At 40.3% G+C, this 16,225-nt stretch overlaps 2 long non-coding RNA genes across 2 annotated transcripts in view; one reads left to right on the forward strand and one right to left on the reverse strand.

Annotated features, from left to right (window-relative positions):
- LOC140326746 (uncharacterized) overlaps positions 1–16,225 on the forward strand; it is a 298,797-nt gene that overhangs the window by 186,578 nt on the left and 95,994 nt on the right. The window lies entirely within an intron of this gene.
- LOC140326743 (uncharacterized) lies at positions 7,186–9,301 on the reverse strand. The gene is made up of 2 exons (XR_011919920.1): positions 9,238–9,301; positions 7,186–7,616 (listed from the first exon to the last, which is right to left on the reverse strand). It is a non-coding gene; the product is annotated as an uncharacterized lncRNA (long non-coding RNA).

The raw sequence follows: 16,225 nt of genomic DNA on the forward strand, positions 1-16,225 counted from the left end.
ATAGCCACTTGTTGGATCTAAGGCAGTGGCCCAAATGATTAAAGCTACCTGGTTCATGAGTGACGTATTAGGAAATTGTCAGGACTATATATAGAGGTGCTTTATCTGTGCCAAAAATAATCCACACCACCCAACAACAGTACCCCAACGTCACCTAGTGAGAACACTTGGGCTCCAAATAGACTACATCCAGCTACTAAAGTCAGACCTGTTTTCAAGATGACCAGAAGCATGGTCGGTGGCTAAAGCTAATGCAAAAACAACAGCTAAAAAAAAACATTAATTGAAGTTATCTGGGGCATGGCCTAGCCGGCTAGCTGGATGGACGGCTGATCTGTGTCCTCCGCTAGTGTTGACCACTATCCGCAGCATCCCGGGCGGGCACGGGACTTTCCATGGGCAACAAGCGAAGGGTTAGAGTGGGGAAGTTCCCCCCCACTCCAGCGCCCCAGCAGCACTTACTCCAGCCCTCCATACGGGCTTATATTGAGGATCCCTCGCCGGCCTCCTCTCCTGCATCCAAAATGGCGCCGGCACTATCCCCGCACACGTGGCAGCGGGGAGAGGAGGAACGGGACCCGGCTGCCACCGCATTGACACTCGCGGATGACTCTCCGGATGACAGGGAGACATCATCCTCTGCACCACACAGTCCTGCCTCTCCTCTACAGTGTCCGGTGAGTCCTTCCACATATAATGGGGAAATATGCTCACCAGTAACCTCCCCCTTGCAGCCGCTTCCTCAGCCATCAGCAGACCGGGAGTCACTTGGAGGACAGGGGGGGTCTCCTGTGTGTTGGAGGAGCTCCCACACTGTGCAGATTCTTTCTACCGAGGGGACCCAGGGGGCACAAGCGCAGGGCTCCCCCCCGGGCACAGTGAATCCCTCTCAAGTGGATGGGGCCCCTGCTACTGGTGGGGACTTGGTGGAGGGGATACCTGGCCCAAAAGCCTGGCATGGCCCTATTATGAGGGGTGAGAGACACCACCGTATGTTGGATGACAGCCCTACTCCCTCCTGGCAGCACTACCTACACTCCTTACCCACCAAAGATGATTTCCAGAGATTAGTGACGGATGTCCAGGCGACTTGTCGTGCTGAAATTGGGGCTTTGCGTGATGACCTACACTCACTGGCTGTTAGAGTGGATGATCTAGATGACACTGTACAAGCAACCAAGGTGGATATTACAAAGCTTTCACACAAAATGGGGGACAGTGACCGGAAAATAAGAGAGCTCCAACGTTCACTAGAGGATTTGGACAACAAATCTAGAAGGAATAATATTAGGGTACGAGGCCTCCCTGAGGCGACACGTGACTCTGATCTTAAACCAGTTCTACAAGATTTTTTTGGCAAGGTGCTGGGGCGCCCATCCTCCAGGGTAGTACAAATATCTAGAGCGTATCGAACCTCCAGGCAACCTGGGACGGCGGCGAGACCTCGAGATGTAATCTGTCAGCTACTAGATGCAGACCTGAAGGATGAAATCATGACCACCGCCAGAAACATGCGTAATCTGGAATTCGATGGAGCCCCACTGCAGCTTTATCAGGACTTATCCTGGCATACATTACAACAACGCCGCTTGCTCCAACCCCTGCTAACAGTGCTTAGAGATCAACGTATACCTTACAGATGGGGATTCTCATTCTCTCTTTCTGCCCGTCATGAAGGAAAGACGGCCTTATTGAGATCTCCTGAAGATTTACCTTCTTTCTGCAAGACCTTGGGTATAACTTGCCCTAAACTACCAGGCTGGGACAGGGAGGAACCTTTGCGACCCCGCTCCCCACCTTGGCAGGTGGTGGCTTCTCGGAAGAGTGCCAGGGGCAATTATCGGGACACTGCCTCCCCAAATGATCGTTCGCCTAACCAACTTCGCTGATTCCTCAGGCTGATGTCTTACCAAGTACCTCTTTTTATGTTGGTTCCTTACTATATTACTAGTCCGCTCTGCCCATTGTTCTGTCGCTTTCTCAAAAGTTTTCATAATGTGATTCTGCTGGTTTAATTGCCCTAATATGGCTGTTTTCGTTTTTTTCTGCTGTTTGCCTGGATACATCATGGCCCCAGAGGGGGGTGCGGGGCCCTGTTTCTCCCCGGCCTCGCTCTGGTGGCCTAACACTGAAGGTGGTCGGCACTGGCCGTCCGTAATCTATGGTGAATGGGATTTACTGATCTCCATCCTCGGGCCATCTGGGTCCATGATCCCTCTGGGAGGATTCTGCGACCTGCCCTGTACCTTTGTTCTCTGTTTCCACCTTCTCGGTGGCAGAGACCAGCGGTTGTGGACTCCTCCCTACTCGCTAGTTGGCGAGTTTCAACATACTGGTTTACATTTTCCCTGTACTTTTGGGTTTTCTTTGTTTGTCTTATGGGAATGTTGTGTATCCCCTTCTCCCTTTCCCCCCCTCCTGTTTGTGACATATTGTGGGACAGAATCTGTATATGGTTAATGACCTTTGAGATTGGGATATTCAAATGGCAGGGTGACTCTAATGGTGATTCACTGCTTCCCCCTTACCCCTCATGGCTACTAGGATATTATCCTTTAATGTAAGGGGTTTAAACTCCAACACAAAGCGGAAATTGGCTCTAAGGGAGTTTAAACGCCTAGCCCCTGACATATTCCTACAGGAGACTCTTTTGACTCATCTGGCTCATTTCATTTCGCCTCTAGACTCTACCCTCAGGCATATCTTGGTAATGCCCAATGCAAGAAGAAGGCCGGGGTTGCGATCCTCTTAAAGGACACCCTTAAATTTACTTTGTTGCATTCGGTAGTAGATACTGATGGGAGATATATTATTTTGCATGGCTCAACCCGGGGAGTTCCTATCACATTATGTAATCTATACGCACCCAACTCTAATCAAACTCGCTTTGTCTGCAATGTTCTCTCCCGTCTCCAAGATTTCAACCACACCTTTCTCATAGTAGGGGGCGACTTTAACATGATTTTCTCTCCCAATGGAGATAGACATGCCTTGCACCAATCTCATCCCCCGGCTCAGGTGTCTAGGCATTCCAAATTATTTAGGCAATTGCTTAGAAAGCATCAACTCTATGACAACTGGCGGATCCACCACCCTACAGCAAGACAATACTCTTTTTACTCCCCCCCTCATGGCACCCATACCTGAATAGATCATCTGTTCACTAATCTTCCTCTTCTGAGGAACAGTATCTCTGCGGAGATACACCCCATAGCTTGGTCTGACCATGCTCCCATCACGCTAGATGTGGCCCTCTCCCCTGAATCAGTGAGAGTCTGCCACTGGAGATTAAATGATTATCTTTTAAAAAATCGGGACACTAAATTGTCACTTTCCGCGTAACTAAACTCCTTCTTCAGTGAAAATTTAGGCACTGTAGCTCATACTTCCACGTTATGGGAGGCCCATAAATCAGTACTCAGAGGACAGTGTATAGCTTTGGGCTCTCGCCTTAAGAAGGACTCCAACCTACAACGGACGCTAGTGACTCAAGAAATAAAATCTGTGGAGAAAAAATATATGGCGAGACCGTCCCTGGGCCTCCTGAGGGAACTAACTGCCCTCAGGTCTAAGCTGAGGGCTCTGGAGCTGCGGAAGGTTAGCTGGTGGATGCAGTGTGTCCGCCAACAGTATTACTATAAGGGTGACAAAGCGGACTCCCTTTTGGCCCGGAAATTGAGGGATTTGCGAACTCGTGCCTCTCCTGTGGCGGTCAGGGACGCGAAGGGGAGGGTGCGGTATGACCCCTCCCACATTGCCACCTGCTTTGAAGCCTATTACTCTAAATTATATCAATCGGTTCACAATGACCAAGCTCCCTTAGGCAGAATATTACGACCGAACATAGATTCTTATTTAGCACAGCTGACCCTACCCAGGGTTGATTCGGAAATCCTGGAGCACCTCAATAGCCTTATTACGGAGGAGGAGCTTGCAAAGACTATTACCCAATTGCCTTCCTCTAAGGCCCCTGGCCCAGATGGCTTTCCCTATTTATATTACAAGACGTTCTTATCAGAACTTTCCCCCCATCTGTTGAGTCTTTTTAATGACTTTTTGAAAGGCAAGCCGATCCCCCCCTCAATGTTGGCCTCCCATATCACGGTAATACCGAAATCGGGCAAAGATCCGCTGGACTGCTCGAGCTACAGACCTATAGCCCTGTTGAATTCTGATTTAAAAATTTTCACAAAAATCCTGGCCTCCAGATTGTCTAAATTACATGGGGATCAAACGGGCTTTATCCCGAACAGACAGGCAGCTGACAATACCAGACGAGTTATCAACATCATTGACATTATCAATAAAAGGAACGTTCCGTCCCTGATACTCAGCCTAGATGCCGAAAAGGCATTCGACCGCCTCAGTTGGCCTTTTATGCTAGCTACTTTAAATAAAATGGGTTTTACAGGCCCCTTTGTTAAGGCAATTGAGGCTTTATATTCAGCCCCGTCGGTCTCAGTCAAACTGCCCCATGCCTCTTCTACTACCTTTCCGATCAAAAATGGGACGAGGCAGGGGTGTCCTTTATCACCCCTGCTCTTCGCCTTGTGTATAGAGCCCTTAGCAGTCAGCATCCGTTCCAACCCTAGTATACATGGGATACCCGTGCGGGGGAGAATGTACAAGCTTTCATTATATGCGGATGACATCCTTCTGACTCTCTCCCAGCCTGTCATTTCTCTCCCCAATCTCTGGAGGGAGCTGCGGGTTTATGGGGCGTTGTCGGGATTCAGGATCAATTCCACAAAAACAGAGGCGCTCCCTCTCCACATTCCCTTACCGGATCTCCAAGCTCTCCGGAACTCCTTCTCCTTTAACTGGCAGGAACGTTCCATCTGCTACCTAGGGACCCAAATCACCTCCACATATTCTCAGCTATATTCCCATAACTTTCCACCGTTACTAAAAGAGGTGAATGCCTTTCTTTTTAAGTGGAAAGGCCACCCCTTGTCCCTACTTGGTAGAATAGCTTCGGTAAAGATGATGCTCCTTCCCAAACTATTGTACTTATTTGAGACTTTACCAGTCAGAGTCCCCCTTCCAGTTCTGAGGAGACTCCAAACTGATCTCTTACGTTTTATTTGGGCCTATAAGAGACATAGAGTATCTAAATGCATAATGTGTACCCCTAGGGAGGGAGGTGGCCTGGGAGCGCCGGATATTTATAAATAATATTTAGCGTCCCACCTGAGACACCTTCAGCAGTGGACATCCCCTCTTCCACCGAGTATTTGTGTAGAATTGGAAGGTGAGTGGATAGCCCCCGCTCATCCCAATGCTATGCTGTGGAGCTCATCCCTCTTATTAAAGGACTCAGACTTAACAGCGCCCATGGCATTTACAAGGAATATATGGAGGATCTGCAAAGACAAATTTGGTCTAGCATCCTCTCCATCGAGATTAACCTCTATAATCCTCAACCCACAAATTCCTGATAGCCTGTTCAACTCAATGTCTGGTCCTTGGAGGGATAGAGGCCTTTTCCAAATCAGACATATTCTGCACCCAGTCGAGCGGAGGTTACTTTCTTTTTCTGAGCTAGAAAACAGGGTGGAAATGCCTCGCTCCTCCTTTTATGCCTATCTTCAAATTAGGCATTACGTCCAGTCACTTCAACCCATGGCTACCTTCCAGGCTCTTACTGTTTTTGAACGATTATGCATGGAAGGTCCACACACCAAAGGCCTGATCTCTGCTGTCTACAGGCTCCTTCATGCCTCTACTCAGAAGAGTTCAAATAAATTCAGCTATATGCTTAAATGGGAAGAGGTTCTTGGTCGGTCCTTGTCCTCAGAGGACTGGTTAGATATCTGGGAAGCAGCACACAAAAGTTCTATCTGCACTCTGTATAAGGAAAATTTATATAAAATTATACTTAGGTGGTACCACACTCCCGCGGTTTTATCCCGATTGTTTCCTAATGTGGACCCCTTATGCTGGAGATGCGGTAAACACAGAGGGACGATAGAGAACATATTTTGGTTCTGCCCCATTATTCAGAGATATTGGTCACGGGTTAACGATATATTATCCACTGTGGTCCAGCAGCCGGTCCCCTTGGATCCCATGTCTCATCTCCTAGGTCAGCCCTCTCTAGCACTCCCTAATGTGTCTCGCAAACTAGCCTCTCATATGCTAGTCGCAGCACGTACACTCATCCCCTCCAGATGGAAGGCGACTATGCCTCCCTCCATGGAAGATTTTTTTAGGCGAATCCAAGAGATCCGCCTTATGGAGTATCTCACAGCACTCGTTAGGAATACAATAGACAAGTTTGAAATGGTTTGGGAAGCGTGGGATCTTTATTATTCAAACTTGTCCAACTAATTCACAGGTTTCTTTTCCCTCTCACTCAGGTCACATTACCTCACCTCCTTTGTTCCTTAAATTGTTTTGGTTATGGGATACGTTTGAAATTGTTCATTTTAATCTTGCGAATTGGCTATATAATGCTATGCTCTATGATTGTTATTTTTCCCTTTTGTGTACTCCCCTTTTCTTTTTCTGTACCCTTGTTTAAAAAAATTTGCAATAAACATACAATTTGGGAAAAATGAAGTTATCTGATGATTTAGAGTTCCAGAAACAATAGAAAGTGACAGAGATACACACTTAACAGGACAGGGCACGCAACTAGTCTGTCAAGATGCAGCTATAAAAAATTAGGTCAATAAAAGAAAATATGTTTGGCCTATTCTTTTAATGAAAAAAACAAAAAACAAACCATAAGAAGTAAAGAAAATTATTTAAGAAATAGAGAATATACAGATATGAAATGACCATCTATAAACTGTGAGCTTCTACCTTTTTTCCCAACCATCGACAAACAACCATACCCTCTGGTAATCCTCAATTAATAAATTAGACTGTAAATTGGCTTTCATTCTCATGCCTATCATGGCTGAAGTCCCTTTCATGCTTGTTTGTGCATACCAAGTATTTTTAGTATGTTTTACACAAGCTTTTGAGTTTTTCCCAAGGTTGTGCACAAGCTTTTCTTTAAATAATGCCAAAATACATGAGCATTCCAACTACACGACTGTTGTCTTTTTTTTTTTTTTGGTAGTAGGTTTTCTCTGTAATAAATGTTTTTAATCTTAAGCAGTTTTTGAAAAACTCACTACGCCTGTCACTTTAGGTACTATACGTAATTAATTTATTCTTGCCTTTACATTTAGTACGTTTTCTTCTTTTTTTTTGGGAAATGTAAAATTCAAGTCAATTATGAGTTGAGGTGTGTTTCTGTGTCAACATGCTTGTCATGCACTGACATGTTTTAATCTTACAATGTGCATTGACGTGTTTTTGACAAGTTTCCATTAATTTCATAAGCAAATGCATAACATAACAGCAAAAGTCAATTCCGGTTTACAAATCTAAGAAGCCAAAAGTGTAAGTGCATCCCTGCCATTATCACTATATATGTATATGACTGCACTTTGGTTTTTCTTTTTCGAATCCCTTTTTCGAATGTACGTTCTGCATAGAGAACCTTTCCATGTGCATCCTGTGAGGAGTGGCAAAGGGTTATATAAGATTGATGCATCTTGGGAAGCTACGCCTATTACCACACTGGTTCCGAATCCTGCATGAGTACACTCCAGTGCTGCTTTCTAGTTCAAAGAGAGACACGATCAGATTAAGATGTACATAGTTTTGAAATAACAACCACATTGAAACCTGTCAAGAGACATGGAGGCTGGTATTAGTGACCATTTATTTTAAAATAGTAGCTGCCAAGCAGGCTACTTGCATTATTTTATACTTGTCATTGTCGCCATACCAATTGTCAAATAACAACTTCTAGGTTTGTTTTGGATCATTAACTCCTAATGCATTGAAGCCAGCAGGGTCAACACAAACAGCCAGGCCACCAGCATTTTAACTAGACAGTCAGCAGCGACTTCCCAATATGTTTTTATTTTATTTTTATTAGAATAGGTGTCACACTGAAATGACAAATATATCAAAAACTAAAGCTGGTCATATGTCATACAGAAGAATTGTTTTTATTGCTTTCCCCTATATGCCTGTATACATTTACCCCTAAAGAACTAAGAGGACAAAACAAGCTGCAGAAAATTACCACACCATATTGAGCTTCATCACAATGATCTCATAAACTTCTGAAAGCGTACCTATACTCACAGAATCAACCTTGGCTTATGGATACCATAAATTCAAATTATAATCATCTGAATACTTTTTTTTCAGCTTGCTTTGATCTTTAAACATTAAAAACAAGTTGTAGCCACACCCCCAGGTCTCTCCATCACCTAAGTGTTGAAGTGCAATCTGGGAAATGCCATCCTGGGTGGGAGTATTTCCAATCCACTCCCACTGCCCTAATTATGCTGATTTTTTTTTCTTTCCTTGTTATGTCACTCAAGTGCAACTGCTCAGTCTGCAGCTGTTTCCTGCTTCTTTTCAGCTTGTGAGCTCTCCATGCAGAGGGCTCCAGCTAGTGATGGAGGGGGAGAGAGGGGGAGTAGGTGCAGAAGAAAATCAGGTGAGGAAGAAAACATAAACTTGCCATTCACAAGTTGGCCAGTTCTAAACACTTAATAAATCATTATATTTTTCATGGATACAAGCTGACCCAGCCAGTGCCACTAGGGAGGACTGACATTTTAGTGCAAGTAAGAATAGATTAATAAATGAAAGACTAGTTTTTGAGTTTAGTTTCTCTTTAAGGTCTAAATTTATCAAATGACACCTCTGTTACACAAACATTAACTCCAATTAAAAAAAACACCCATTTTATGATCATTTTCAGCCAAGCCCAATGAAAGGTATAGCCACCTAGGTGGTGATATAGAACCTTTTTAGCTTGTAGATTGAGCATATTGTCTTAATTGCAGAGAGATAATAATGATTATTAGGTATGTTTTACTGTATTTTGTTACTCTTTTACCAGGTGTTTAAAATGTTAAAACTGGTGTTTTTATCATGTCTAAATTTGCATATCAAGTTTAGATCTTTAACAAGTGGAGGATTTATGGGAACATTTCATTTATGTGGATACTTTAAAGTGCCTAATTTAGCCCTGTCTAGTTTTACACCAATATATTGATAGCAAATGTAGTTTAAGAATAGGCCATAATGATTATGGTATGTTATTTAAATATTAGTTCTACTCTATTCCTCTGCCAGTTGTCATGTAAATAATTTAAACACATTCCCTTGGTATATCTTGCTTTACTTTAAAAGTAAACTATAGTACCAAATACATACCATGATATCAGTATTGCCAATGCATTCAAAGGAATAATGCACTCCATGTCCTGTCATTTCCTTGGATCTCCTGGATTTCCTGGATCAGCTTGCTATAATAGTTGGGATTGATGCAGTCAGTGGCTCCAAACTGCTTTGCCTTTTCAAACTTGCTGCTGTTTATATCTATAGCAAAAATTCTTGATGCTTCAGAAACTTTACATCCAATAATGGCTGACAGCCCAATGGCACCCAATCCAAAAACAGCATGGGGTCCACCTGTTGATTAAACAATTATGCTTCTAGTTCTTTCCTCCTTAACACTTCACTTCAATTTTTGTCGGCTACCACTGGTGGTGTGCCACCCATAGTTGAAACCTGTATTCAGACCCAGGAGGTTTGAGTACTGGCTGCTGGTCTCTTTTGAGGCCCACCTCCATTGCCAGTCAAATTTCAGCTCTTTGATGACATTTTCATACACCTTAACAGTCAAACGTTATTAGCAACAAAGGCAGAAATGTTTTTGTGTTTAACAGGAAATACATGCTGTGATTTTAATTGACTGAGAAAATTGCCAGTCATATTTCAACCTTATGTTGACTTTTTCAAACATGACACCAAATTATAGGATCAACTTTATTAGCAACAAAGGCAGAAATGTTAGTCAACCTATGAGAAAAGCTGGCAAACTGTTGAATATTGTTAGCAACAGGGGGGAGGGGGGGGGGGTATTGTGTGTAATGTGAAATAAATGTAATTTAATTTTTATAATTTTAAAAAAATATTTTGTTAAGCCTTTATTTTCCCTGATTAGCAGAAGAAATGTGGCATTGAAAATAGTATATATCACTTTATACTTTTGTATTAGGACTTTAATTTAGCTGATTAACAGTAGGAGGGAAAATGTGACCTTGGAAATAGTAGACACCCTTTATAATTCTTTTGTTTTCACTGAATGGTTGTAGGATAAAATTAAGCCCTGAAAAATACTGTGTACCCCTAATAATGTTTTTTATTTCTATAATTTGCTGTAACATGACCTTATATTTCTTATCAATCTCCCCTCGCCCTTTAAATTGCTGCAATGTTCTATCTATCTATCTGAATGTAGGGATGAGCGAGCGAAATTTCTAATTTCGATCTCGCAGCGAGTTGGGCCTTTTTTGCTTACAGAACATGTAAGCAAGAACAGCCTTTTGATTTGCCATGAGGTCGTGTTCTCCCTGAATTTAGAGTTCATCTGAGTTCGCCTGCAGTCACAGCTGATTGTCAGGACCAGGGACATTTATGTGCTTTTCTACATCATTCTTTCATCATTGCACTCGTGCTAATTTAATAGCATTACTCTGTCTAGGGCCTTTTTTGGCCTCTAATACTTGAAACAATAACAACTTTGCTGTTCAAATTACTCCTTTAAATATAAGCAAAAATGTATATGTTCTAATTGTCTCAAAAGCCCCTTCCCTGCCTATTTCTTTTAACGTTTGACTACACCAGAGACATCAAAAAGCCCCAGTCTTTAGGATCTTTCAGAGACTTACTCGTTTACCATATGTTGTTAACTTGCACATATGATAATGTTGTTAACTTGCACATATGTTCAGCTTTAGGTCAGTACGTACCTGCAGAGGTTGCTGTGTGGATTTACACAAGCATCGCATTTTCTACACTGTGGAAGCCAAAGTGGAATAACTTTGTCTCCTGAAAGATGAAAAAAATGTAAAATACATTATTTTAGTTATTTAATTCATAATTTTCTATATTATTCACAATAAACAAAAAAGCAATAAAGCTGCAAGTTGGTAATTGTAAACACACAATATCAAATTATCGCACATTTAATGTGAGGTCCAGAGCTGTGCAAGTTATAGTCCAAAAAATGTGGACATTGGGCAAAGGACCAGTCATCATCAGTGCATGTGGTGTGGATGTAGCCATTTTAGTAGAGGCAGGGCTTTGCTTCCTCAACATTACTTATCAGATCTGGCCTGGGAAGAAAAGGCTCTTTTAATCCCCAACTCTGTCCTCTGTGAGCATCTTGTTCGGAACAATGCATACAGTTTATTAGAGACAAAATAATGAATCTTTGGGTGCTCAATTAGGTTTTGGGTTCCCAACCCTTTCTTCCAAAACCAGTTTTCAAAACTTTGAGCCTATAGGTCATGCTTTTTAAGCTTAGTCACTAATGTGATGTTCATTGCTAAATGTTTTAATAAAAATATGTATATATAAGGTTCCTATGTTTTTTACCAGTTAAAAAGGAACCTTAATAAAAAAGAAGGGACTAGTCCAGAGATTGAAGATCTTGAAGATAACAAAGTCTGAACACGAACAACCAGATTTTATCAATTAGGCTGATCAGAGCATTCTTAATGATACTGAAGTGTGGTAGGCATCAACAAGTAAGTCCACACAACAAAGAATGGAAGTAGCAGATGGACAAAGAAGAAAATGTATTTAAATACTCTGTAAAAAATTAGAAGATGTTTCCTATTCCACACTTACAGTAAAATGCACTGCACACACATGAAAATAAAAATTCAGGTAATAAATCAAGTTGGTATAGATTTGCAGTTTTACTGTCTTCTATTATATATAATGATATATCTACTTGTCCTATCATTACTTGTGATTATCATTGTAGGTTCCTGATAATTTGAGAGAAAAATATCTTAGATACTTTTGCCTAATTTTCAGGCAGAGGAGAAGGTGGTGAGAGTGGTTGCATAAATAAATCCATGACTGATTTTGTCAGGAAAAGTGTATGATGCAGGTACGGGCCTTCATAGTAGTTAAATATTAATTTTAAGGTGGAACAAGAAAGTAGGTGTAGTTAAAAAACAGGTCTGTACTTAGTATTTACAAAATCTCACTGAAGTTGCTTATACTAGCTTGCTCATCCCCAACCTATACTAGGTTGGATAGGATTTCCATCAAAGTGGACCATGTTTTTCTGACACATTTGCTGATTTAGCTCAGCTGGAACAAAAGCTACGTCTCCCAGTTGACAGTGTGATCCTGATTTATGAAAGCTCTCCAAGACTGGAGAGATACACTTTCATCAATGAATCTGGGTGATATAGCAAACCTGGACTGGATTTCTTAAAAGTAATTTGCTACTTGTTAGCAAATGTTTTCAATCCTGGACCAGAACCATTCCAGGTTTGCTGGATCACTTCACTGATGAAAGTGCAGGCCCTGTGTCTCAGTACTATATATATATATATATATATATATATATTATACTTAGATCAGCGCTGTAACTGCTACAGAGGAAGATTTCTAAACTCACAACATGCCCCCCACCCCAATCCCATCTGCCCTGTGGATCCTGTGAATTCCTGGGGAGCCACTGTGAAGCTGAGTGTATGCAGTAAATATAGTAATGGCCACATTTTGAGCCCTAGGTTTATACTATAGCCAGTGTACTTTACCTGTTTTTTTGGATAAAAGTAGGTTCCTCAGTGTATTATCTACATGCTTTATAGTCAAGTATTTATGGTAAATAAAGTATTTTATGCTGCTGAAAAACTATAGTGTGTGTATGGTGCCACATTCAACCATAACATACAATAAATATTTATTTATTAAAACATTACTGAACTTTTCAAAAAACACCACTTTTCAGGTAGACAGCCATCATTGGGGAGCACAAATACACAGGGAAGGAAGGAAAGGAAAGAAATAATAACATGAAGACTGAAGTATATGACAGAATAATAAAAAAATATGGAAGGGGTACATCCTAAGTTTTTTTCCCATTACAGTGCACCAACTACATGAGATCAATGCTGATTCTGTGGAGAGTAACAATACTATGTGACTTTGATCACCATGATACCCATGATACCCACGCTGAGCTACAGGAATTAGTAATCCTGATTGGTTTCAATTCAATGATATACCCAACATTTTTTGATGTCCTACATTTACCCTGAGGAAGTGAAATCTGTGAAACTGAGTCGAAATTCAAGAGGGACTAATTTGTCTTAAGGAATCTCAAGGTACCTCTAGCAACCTCTAGAGCAGTGTTTCCCAACCAGGGTTCTGTGGGACCCTATGGTTCCTTTCAGAGGTTGCTAGGGGTTCCTTGAGCAATGAGCACCTGCAAGCAATGAGGACCTGAAAGTTATTTAGAAATATTGCCTTAGAGGATAATTCATGTTTGTCTGAAGCAAAAGTGTAGCATCTCTGCTAACAATGTCATGTGAGGAGGGGTGATGAATATATTTAAATAGATCTTTTGTACCTAGGCGTCTAAATGTAGAATTTGATTTGAATTATTTTATTGACAATAAGTATGTTTTAAAATTTATTTGGGTGAAGTGTAAAATTGTGAATAAATAATTTCTTTAGTTTTGTTCTTAATTGAAAATGTAATAGTTTGTTCTTAATTGGAATTTTGAAAACTGATTTAGCTGCTGTTGAAGATCAGATATTAGCAATTTTAGTGATCGGAAGGTAATTATGTTATCTTTTTTTTATCAAATAGGACTGGAAGATTAGGGGTAAATCTTTCCCTAAAAATGCAAGAATTTTATATTGCAGCCAATCTCCTGATGATGCTTTGATGAGTGAAACATGTAGGACGGGGCTTTAATGTGACATGTCTGTATATTTAAAAAGCATCTGGATGTTTGAACCCTTTTCTGGTAATTAATATAATTTTATAAATATTTTTAAAATAAATGTTGGTATTATTATGCTATGATGTATCTGCTGTTCATTTGAGGTTTTTATTCTGGAATAATGCTTAATATGTAGTAGAAGTTCAGGCTGCATCCAATATGTTAGAGTGTTAGAATTACAACAAATTCCAAATAGGGTATGAGTGATTGGATTGACGGCCACGTTGATCCATGGGATTGCATTGGGCGTTGTGTCTAGCTACTACTCTGAAAATGTTTGAAAATTTTTTAGACACTACTATCATAAGGATCCGGTGAGTGTAATCTTTCCATTTCTGAATACTGTGTGGATACTGTGTTTCAACCTGTATTACATTATGCTTATTACCATTATTATTACTTATTATTCTGCTTAATAAATATTGTTGTTGGAAAAAAAGGTAACGTTGTGAGTCCCTAATTTGGATTGTGTCTGATGTGGAAAACTTTGGTATGACTTTTAATGAATTTTAGGTGTATTTTAAAGGATGCTGTGAGAGACATTTTATTGAGGGCCTAATAATTGATTTTTACAGCAGTTCTAAAGGCTTTGTAATTTCCTTTAGCGTGCTGCTGATTTTGTATAGTTTATTAGTGCATTTGTTTATTAAAACTATTGTTTTATACAACAATAGAATGACTTTAAAATATATGCCATACTTATCCACAAGACACAATAAAATGTGTGTTTCAATGTATACTGGAATAGCTAGTTTAAAAAAAATTAAATAACTCCAAATCTTAAGCCTGAGCAGGGCTTTTTGTGTTTGGATTCCTTAAAATATTTATTAAACCTAAGTGTACTTAAACAAAAGAGAAGCTCGCAGCAATAAAAGAATAGGTGTAGGGCCTTCATGGCAGGGTACGAAGCATAAGCCCAGGGAAGGTAAGGGTTAAGAAGAAAGGAAATAGTTAGGGAGGGGTTGAGAGGGGAATTGTTACATAGTTACATAGTGGGTTAGGTTGAAAAAAGACATAAATCCATCAAGTTCAACCAGCAGGGAAATAAACATACCCCAGATTGGTTGTCCTATCCCAGAACCTTCGTTAGAAGGTTAAGGAGAGGGTAGGATAGAAAAGTTTTAAAAGGGGTTTGGATCAGAAGTTGGAGGCCTTTTTTATGAATAGTTTCCACCCAGAAGATTTGAACAGGTTTAAAAATTAAAGAAAAAAAATCAAAATACCCGATTTTAAGTTGGTTACTCCATTTCCAACACTTTCAATTATTCCAGCACCCTTATGGCCAAAGATAACTGGAAATGTTACATTTCCTAAATCACCACAGATTCCATGATTTTCTGATCGACATATTCCTGTGCTTACCATCTGATGATGAGAAAAAGTAGAATGATTAGATCTACCTCATCCTAAACCTGTTTGATGTGGTCTTCATTTAGCAAGGTCTAGTCTTTTTAATGAAAGTATGATGTAGGCTAAGGACCCACCCCATGTCATGCCCCAGCTACATGTTTCAAAGAATTAATCATAAAAATAAAAAATAGTAAAACCCATAATAATCAAACTAAAATCATAAGTTTGGGCAATTAAATTTTACATTTATATAAAATAAAATAAAAGGACAATTGTTAAGAAAAGATGGATGTATATGTTTCAGAAAGAGAAACTGTCCTTCCAAATTAGAGAAAATTGGACCTATTACTAAAAAGTAAGGACAAAAATTCTATACATAGGAGGGCAGTAGAAGTATACTTTCTGGGTGCTTTTGCTAAAAACAATCATCTGAAGAGACAGTAGGAATGAATAGGTTGGTATATGGAAAGGGGATAGGACAACCAGTAGTAAACAAAAGGGGTGGTTAGTGGTCTGTCATTTAGTGTTCCAGCAAGGCAGATTGCAAAACAACACTGTAGGACAGCTGTACCATTGCCAGGTTTTCACTCTACGGACTTTACGGATCAATTTCCTCTCTCTAATCTAACTGGTGGTTATGGTTATAAGTACTATGATCAAGCTCAAGTGGTTTTATATGCAATTTACTATTGTCAAGACTAAAAATACAAACACTAAAATATAAACATTAAACAAATCTTTCTTTTAAACATTTTTTAGAACAAAAAAAAATTTACCCAAGAGAAACGAAATGTGAAACATCAGTTTAAAATGTATAAACTTTAAAACAAACTCAAAACCATTATGGTTTGCCTTAAAATCCCAAAGGTTTCAAAGGTTTCAATTTGATCTTCGTTTGCTTTTGGTGGTTGCACTTCAATCTCTGCTATTGCCAGTGACTGATTCGAGGCCCATGACACAGCAGCTTTGCATTTTATAACCTATAAAAATATAAAAACAACTAAGAAAAACAGAACAGAAGCGGGACATAT

This window comes from Pyxicephalus adspersus, chromosome 3 (assembly GCF_032062135.1).
Source record: "Pyxicephalus adspersus chromosome 3, UCB_Pads_2.0, whole genome shotgun sequence".
Taxonomy (NCBI): domain Eukaryota; kingdom Metazoa; phylum Chordata; class Amphibia; order Anura; family Pyxicephalidae; genus Pyxicephalus; species Pyxicephalus adspersus.